The sequence below is a fragment of the Anopheles ziemanni genome, chromosome 2 (assembly GCF_943734765.1).
Source record: "Anopheles ziemanni chromosome 2, idAnoZiCoDA_A2_x.2, whole genome shotgun sequence".
NCBI lineage: Eukaryota > Metazoa > Arthropoda > Insecta > Diptera > Culicidae > Anopheles > Anopheles ziemanni.
In genome coordinates, this window is record NC_080705.1 from 86,202,004 (window position 1) to 86,211,019 (window position 9,016).

Consider the following 9,016-nt stretch of genomic DNA (forward strand, 5'->3'; position numbering starts at 1 on the left):
AAATAGAAAGCCTTTCGCTCGCGTGACAGTCGCGCTTTCGTCATTCGTTTCGGGCCGTGGGAACCTTCCCCCCAGGACCCAGGGGGGCAGGGCAGGGTGAGATTTGTTTTTCACAGAAAACAGTGTCCAGGACCTGCTTGTGGCCTACACTAGAGGGCATGCCGTTGCAAAGGCAAAAAGAGCACGGATTTGGGTATTCGGATTCAGCGACCCCCTTTGGTTTGTGTTGAAGAATTTTTTTTTGGTAGTCCAAAAATGTCATTCTTAGTTTCACTCACACCATGCATACAGTTTAACGTGACGTGGAGTATCCCGAGTTCATGACAAGATTATTCCAAACAACTGATCCTGCCCCGGTCCGAATCCTTTCACTAGTCCACGCCGTACGTTCACTAAAGAGGAATGAAGTAAAACGTAACTTCTGCATACGTGCAGTGAATATACGTTGAGCACTTCGCATTCATGTAGCAGAGAGAAGTTCTGCGACGAGGGACAAAACCCTCCGCTATACTTTGTCGTCGCACCATCCTTTCTCATCATTATATTGTGCTGATGATTCAAAAGGTTGTGAAGGTCCTATCGCAACAAAAGTTCTGCATATTCTACCAGTATTTGTGGGCAACGATTCGGCTCCATAATTCCACTGGAGCGAGCTGGTAAAGATCAGCGACCAGCTGAAGAGAACCGCGTCCTGGAATCCTACATTCGCCCGAACTCCTGGGGTAGAAGATCCCGGGGGAAAAGAAAATCCAGACTGAAACCAAAAGCCTCCCCGTGGACATTCGCTAGTCGTTCCCTGTGGGTTGGCTATAAAACCGACCAAAGGATCTCTCCGGCTGTCCCGCTCCCCCCCCCCCCCCCCCCTTAATCCCGATTCCATTGATTCCGTTTACCATGCCCGGATGTTTTAAGGCAAAACGACATACCGTTGTGCTGTCCGTTGCTAACGCGCTTCGCTTCATCTTCCCCTTCGGCAAAACGAACGGGAAACCAGCACGGGAGTTCTCGGGCCAAACCGTACGAAGCAATATGCTCATGAATAACGATTATTAAATTCGGTTTTCATTTGCTTGCTTTATTGTATCCTTTTCGGTTGGAGGAGCAGGTTTTTTCCTGCCAATAGGACGACGATTTGCATTCGACGACATAGCAGCAACGGTCATAGCGCTCATGGGCGGAAATATGACTTTCGTGTGGTTTCCTTTAAAAATGCTGCTACCTTAGAGCGCCGCCATTTTTGCGTTTTATTTTCAGAACTTTCTCCGAGGGACTTTAAACTCGTTGAACTTGTTGTTTTTGAAATGGTTTGGGACAAATTCGGTTGTCGAGTCATCCGGACTTCATCAATCAAACCAATTCTTCAAAGGTCATTCGCTAAAAGTATATTTTCACAAACAATTTATAGGTACATATCAACATTAGCAGAGTAATCAATCTGGTACACGCAGATTTAAGTTTTCAAAGAAAAATGTTACAGTATACTACATTTATGGAAATTTAAATCTCCAATCAAACGGAGCGGTACTAAGGCTTCAGTCGAGAAGTTTTACCCCCATTTTGTTTTGTTCTCTCGCCAAGAAAGGCCATCGCAAAAAGCATCATATATGAACCGCCCAGTATTAGCGTACCAGAACCAAACTAGTCTAGCATTTTTTTTCTCCAAAACCGTTCCCAGCCAGTTACTCGCAGAGCCTCCATTTCTTGCTGTCGACGTTTTTTTGCGGGGAAATCCTTCTTGGCCACAAACGACCTCCCCGACCGAATGCGGGAAAGTTTTTTCGATACACATTCCGGTAACGAGCGTCCTCGTCGTCGCCATCAAAGTGTTTCGATTTGAGTTGAAACCAAAAAAAAAAAACAGAAAGAAATACACACTACAAACCCATAGAGCGGAGCAGGGATTATCTATTTGTGCCGGCAGAACACACATGACAAACATTGAAAACAGCAATTTGGTGGCGCCCGGGCTTATACACCAAAGCACTGCTGCAAATATCCTTCGCACTCGAATGTGGCAAGGCGGCAAACATGATTGAATTAATCAAGTGGTGGAAGTTTCCCGCTTTATCCGATTCGAATTCAAATCATGCCACTGGTTGTACTGCAATGCACACAACAGCGCGTCGATCTCGTCCGATCGCTAGGACTTTTGCCTTTACCGTTCGCGAATTTTTCCAACATGCTGCACAGGGTGTTTGAAGTCGATGTTTGTAGAACGGACCAGGGACGAAGCCCCTGCATAATGTAGCGATATTTTTAGACATCACCAGCGATAGTGCAATGCCAAGCGTTAAAAGCTTTCCCCCAGCAGCTCGGGGAGAGATATGGAAAGGGGTGAAATAAAATTACTCCTATGGACCAACTCCACCCCGAAAGGTCCACAAATCTCGCCCACAACGGAGAGACCGAAATCTCCCAATCCATAAGAAAAGTGAAGATGAAAACAACGACCAAAAGGAGCATCCTGTTTCTTTATTAATTGTATTCGTCTCGCCATTCATAGCACGGTTTGTTTGCTACGTATCCATACACACGGGGGAAAAAAGATTGGTTATGCGTTGGCATGGTTCCTGAACCGAGGTGGTACAACATTGCCCTGGGCACGGAGAGGAACGCTCGATAAGATACGCCTTGGAAGTTCAGCAGTTGATCCCTATTGTCGCAGCCATTATATGAAAAGCGCTTGCCTCTCTCTTGCGAAGGTAGCTGGAGCCAAGGCATCGGTTCGCCAAACAATGTTATTCGCTCCGGTAAAGTCTATCGAATCCTCCTCGCATACACTTTACCTTCGACAAAGAAAGTTCCCGCTGCCAGCGCCGCCTTGAAGCACGAAAGATAATACAATGCCTAAGAAAAAGGGTTAGGAGAATATAAGGGAGTCCACTGCCAAAAGTATTGCGCTCACGAAGGTGGCTCACAGTTTGGACCGAACGACTTTGCACATCATCGACGCCGGAGAAGAGTTTGCAGCGCGCACTTGCCCGAAGAAATTTCCTTACCTTTTTTTTAAGGACTTAGTTAGGATGCTTGCGGGCGCTGAAGTGCACAACACACACGCGTACGCGCGGCCGTCATACAGGGGTTTTCGAAAACAAAACTAAAACTTTGGCCACCATTGGTGCAATTTTTGGACACACTCCAACGCGATGGGAAGGCCAAAGAAAGGGTTCCAGGACAACAGCGGATGAGAGGACAAGACACGCTCGAACGTACGTGCAGATTACCTTTCGGAAGCTGTATCAAAGTCAACCGGGCGCCAGAAAAGGCACGCCACAATGTCGCATAATCTGGCACCAAAGGCCATCAACAACGGGACGGGGAAAAAAATGGAAGATGTGACTTAATAAAACATCTATCAACTAAGAATCTTGGGTTTGTTCTATATCCTTTAGCTACAAACAACATATTAAGATAAAATATTAGAATCAAAAACAAAATAAAATCAAGACAAATGATCATGTTCATTTTATCATCGCATGTCTTAAGGTTAAAAAGATTTGGAACATTTAAACAAATAGTTTTCTTATCAAAACCTCAAGCTCGTAGTTGAACCTTTTAACAGATGAGTTAACTTCTGGAACACGCCAACAAATCGATACTGGAAAAGTGAGTAGGCCAAAGGGTGATGCAAACCATGCGTGTAAAATTATAAATGTTGTTTTTTTAATGTTTGCTGCAAACTCCATTAAAACTAAGCTCTCGTTGGGCTTAACGGTTTTACATGCGCACCTTCTAACACGCACACCTTCCAAAGACCAAGCGGGCTAAAGGTCATATGTGGCCACCAAATTACCCTACCAATCAACACGGAACCTACCCCCGGGGGTAACCAATACCCGCCCCAAGTCATCGGGAATTGTAATCTACCACGTGATGTCGTCGTCCAAGCCCAACGGAGCCCTACGGAAAGTAACCGAATGTGAAAGAAATTGCTGCACCAAAGCAAATCTCACTCGTCGTGAGGATCGTGTGCAGGGGCAAAATTATGCAAATAACCAATCACCAACCATTCGACTATGCGCCGATTTGTATGCTGCAAAAAAAAAAGAAAAAACGGGACCAAGTGGGGTGCGTGCATGTGGGAGCGGCGAAAAAAAACTCTCCGCAAACAATTTTCACGCACCTTTCCAACCGTTTCCCCACACACGCATGGACGTGAAACAAAGAAACACTTACTTTGCGGCGCAAACTTTGCCCTTTTTTGGTTTGGACTTCTTTCTGGCGCACGAAAAAAAAACACTCCACACGCGGAGTAGGTTTTCTTATGTCGGCTCCACCCGGTCTGCTGGAGTTTGGGGTGCGTTTCGCTGCGAGACGCGCGCTAACATGGCCTCAAGGATGTCAACGCAGCAGGACCCCGGCCTGAAGCCTTGCAGAAAGCAGCAGCATCAGAAGAGAAAACCCCAGAACGTTAATATGCTGCAGCGAAAGCAAAGCGCGAGTTGAGAACAAAAAAGGGAAGGAAACAGAATCTAAAGCTCAACGCTAAAGGGTTGCCTCTCGCCCGGGGTAAGGCAATTCGGGCAACACACATGCGAACATATCGCCCTTGACCGGCTTACCGGAGCCACGGAAGGACTTTACTGGCTCCGACAATGGCCCCTCCCGATGCTCCGCAGGATATACCGTCGTGCTTCGACCGTGTTCCGGTGGTAAAAAGTTGGATTAATTTTCTGAATTATAGCCGCCATTAATTTCCATATTACGTAATTATACGCAGAGGATATGGAAGCGAGCAGTGAAGGAAACATTGGCATATTCGCACGTACGAGCATATCATCCTGCCCAAGAACACCCTCCCGGAGCGTATCTCGGTATCGGTATGTGAGCTGGGAACCGGCAATTTCTAAACTGCATTCTAACTGGTTCCGGTTGCTGCTTTCGGTTTCGAATCACGCTGCGAAAACATTTTGCTGCGATGAAGTTGACTTGAACCCGTGGCAAAATCGCACGATACCGCGATATTGGGATGGGGAAATGAAACCATAGAAATACACACACGAACACGCCACAACAATTATTTGCGTGATAAGTTGGCTGAGAGGGAATAACATTTTCGCTATTGCTAGGGATATTATTGGGTTATAAGAAGTGAGAGCGGAAGAAAAGTAACCATAATAATAGCTCTGAAGGAAGCAATAAGTTTATAACCTTCTACTTTACGACTTAAGATTTTTCTTTACTTACAAGCGTGAGTGTTTTATTTAGTTCTTTTTGTTGACGAATTGAAAAATTCTATCCATTCGTGAAGTGTTGTACTCCGAGACACATATTTGCACAATCAGTATGTGGAAATAATAATAGTTAAGCTCCCTTCTAAGCTAACTTTGGAACAATTGGTTTGATAAAATCAGTAAATTTTTATAAAATCATTAACAAGCTGTAAAGGTGCAGATAAATCACAGCAACTTCCATGCAACAGAAACTTTCAGTCGTCTTCATTTCAGTGGACTGAAAGTTTCCGAACGCATCACGCGTTTACACGTCTCACAACAAATTAACGCTTTAACTGTAAACCGGCAATGATGAGTCAATAAACAAACTATGTAGAATTATAAATGAGCAGTATTATTTCATCCCTAAAATTACTAATAATACTCATTTGGCGTTGTGAATCATGCAAGTGAACTTAAATCGCATAAAATGACTTTGTTTATTTCGTTTAACGATCACTTTAAATGGTTTTATACTGTTGACGCCTTCTAAAGTTGTCAGTTGCACGAGCTGTCAAGTAAATTTCATTGCTGTGAAATAAATTTCTAGCAAGGCTACGTTAAATGAAATTTTAGTTCCGCAACTCAAATTATTTATTTATTTCACGTTTAGACGTGCTAAGTTGGGTTTCACATGAGTGAAATGAGTGTTGCTGTTAAATGAAAGTTGCAATCGTTAAAAACGCCTTTAAAAGTCGACTGCTAAACAGATAAATATGCAAGTACTTGTTACACACAATTAAAACTACTGTAATGTTTGAAAACAAATGTAGAAATATGTATAACACCGGTTAATTGGACTTTAACCCATTCGCCACCGTGTGCTAAATTAAGTTCCGCTTCATCGAAGCACATCCTTCCGTTTTAACTTATCGTCTCCAATTGGAACCGACTTTCGATATATTTTTGTGTTCCTAACACATCCCGGTCACCTAATTCTGCAGCCGGAAGCAATTTTCGGATGACCAACCAACATCCAGTAACCGACCCGACATGGGTTGTTGCCCATGCTAATGAAATTGTCATTCAATTAGAAATGGAATTCACAATAACTATACGGTAGCATACACAGAGGAAACGACGATGCTTGTTTGTGTGATAGGAGCATCGAAGTCACAGTTCATCGCTTCCGTTGGTTCACCAAAGATCAGTTTCGGATGTGAGTTCATTGAACGACGTTCGGTTTAGGGAAAAAAAAAAAACTTTAATATGAATTATTTCCGAGCGAGTAGAAAACCTGCAACGAAGCGTATTTTCAACAGAGCGTAGTAAAAACTTCGCATGATCCACGATTCCGCTTCGCATGGCATAAATCGAAAATAATACCGTTAAAGCATGAATGTCTATATTTGAATCCAAAATTATTGACTAATAAACCTTGTGGGCGGAAAATTATTTAACCACTGGCACACCCTTCGGCTGCTCGGATCGCGAACAAACTTTTCTCCATAGAACTAGAGAACTTCGCTCCGCACGACGGGAAACCATGTGGAGCATTCGAGGGGGAAGGGAAAGCAAACGATGGATTAAACTATTAAACCGTCACACGACTCCCCGGGCCGGCCGTGTAAGGCTCTCCATGTCCTTTCATTCGTCCTTCATCGTATCATTAATCAACATCCCTCTCCGCTTTTTTCCACCCTCTACCCGCACCGCGAACCATCGAGGAAAAAACTTCGCCTAAGGAATAAATATAAAACAGTGCCACCAGCGGCGGAGACAATCTTGATAAGCGACACGCAAAACTTCCGAAAGCTTCCGAAGCTACGGCGGAACAGTAGCATTTTCCTCCCATGGGTTTACCATTTCCCCCCCTTTCGCTTGGTTTTCTCGAACACACTCTCAAGGCAGGCTTTTCTCCAACGTCGGAAAAGCAAGAGAAAGGCGATGGAATTTCCATGCTTGCCGAAACTAAAGCGAGTCATTTTTTTTTTTTTGGTTCAGGGAAGTCCTCCCTCCGTTGCGTCTTTGCCCTTCACAATTAAGCGATGGTTGGGGAAGGGCAACGGAAGGACGCGTCGAGTTTGCCAACCCACCCCAATTTATGCGTTTCGGCAATGTTTCCGTTCGGGGGCTAGATTTAAGAACCCGATAGACACCAAACATTCTTTGGGAGAAAGCAAACCTCGGCCCGGAAAAGGGGGAAATCCCCGAGTCGAAAGTTCACCGAACAAAAGGTTTTTGGAGGTTTTCGAAGGGAAGATACTACTCCCCCCATGGCACGTGGTTTTCATTAGCATATTCCAGAGTCAGAAGCTTCTTGAACCGGCGAGACATGGGACAAAGAGACATACTCCAACTCTTAAGCAAGGCAGTACTTTTCCGATGTTAAAAGAATTCAACCGAATTGTTAACACACAATCCACTTCTCTATTAGTTTAGCCGATTCAATCAAAATTCTTGTTCGTCAAACATGTTCCTTTATCCGCCTCATCGATGTTTTGGCTAAACCAGAGGTTCTCAAACCACTCTCAGGTGTTAGTTTAGCATATGCCTATGCAAATTTACGAACCAATTTACAATTGATAAAAGAGACGTCTTCTATCGGTCGCCTTGTCATTTTCAGATCGAGGCTTGACAGTTGTCAAGTGTCACCTGTCGTTGGAGCAGCTCCAGCGGGTAAACATAATTTACTATGACTACTAACAAAACTAATGGTTAATTACACAGTTCTAGGAGCAAAATTCTTAACATGCTCAATATGCGAGATTTCACCCAGTAAACAGTAGTATTTTCACAGCATTTGTGGAAAATGTTTTAGAAGACGTACTCCTATTGGGAACCGCTGGAACCTAGAATGAAGAAAACCCTCCAAAAATTCATAAAACTATAAAACAACAGATCTCCAAAGAGTCTCAACCGAAATTCTGGCACATTCCACACCTCACTATATCACTCGTTAGCTGAAGAACAAGCCAAACCAAACCGAACCAAGTGGACTGTTCCCAACGAGAATGTGCTCTATGAATTAAAATAAATAAACCGTCTTCCGAACCACCCTCCTCCCTTGCAGAATCGGGCTGAAAAATAAAGGCCCGGCAAGGGCGTGTTACGAATCCATTCCATTCGAAGCAGAGAGGTGGTGCGAATAATGAGCGCGATGAAATATCGTAAGTATGTAAAACTATTAACTCACCTGCGAGGGATCGATGGGCTTCGGCGGCGGCGGCGGCGGCGGCGGCGGCGGCGTGTGAAAGGGCGATGGCGTAACGGAGGCGACGGTAACGGAGACGGGCGTGCAGCAGTCGATGATGTGGATGGATAAAAATAAACGACGGTCACATAAATCACGAGCCGTGAGCCAAGCCGTGCGACTTGGCCCCCTTCCGGTTGCTGACGGCGTCGGTGCATCGTTAGCTTCACGATAACGACGACGATGGCATCGTCGCGAGCCGAGATGAGGAACTTTGCAGCAGGATGCAGCGGCACGCGGAGTGTAATGTGTTTTATGAATGCTTGGTGGAGAAATTTCGTTTCTTCGGCGTAACTTATCGTCTATGTACGGAGAAAACATCCTTTTTTTATGCTCTTGATATCCCTTCTTATGCTTGGATAAATTTCCTCTCGTTCTTTTTTTTTTTGTAGCAAACCATTCGTTTCAGAATAATATAAATTTCATTTTCCTTCTTCAAACTTCTGTTTCCTGTTTTTCATTCTCTTGCCTACCTCTCACTTATGCTTGATTGATCCCTGCTTTTCATCTCCACTCCTCCCCGAGACAAGACACTTCCGACTCGCCCGGTCATAATCCATCACGGATGGCGCACATGGCAGCTAGTAAACCCAGAAATGGAAAAAAACGA

At 44.5% G+C, this 9,016-nt stretch overlaps 1 protein-coding gene across 1 annotated transcript in view; it reads right to left on the reverse strand.

Annotated features, from left to right (window-relative positions):
- The window catches only part of LOC131281227 (neuronal calcium sensor 2), an 86,961-nt gene extending 78,600 nt beyond the window's left edge, over window positions 1–8,361 (reverse strand). Inside the window, exon 1 of the mRNA XM_058310494.1 lies at window positions 8,350–8,361. The gene's annotated coding sequence lies outside the window, so the exon portion shown is untranslated. The remainder of the gene's footprint in view (window positions 1–8,349) is intronic.
- Between the last annotated feature and the right edge of the window lie 655 nt (window positions 8,362–9,016).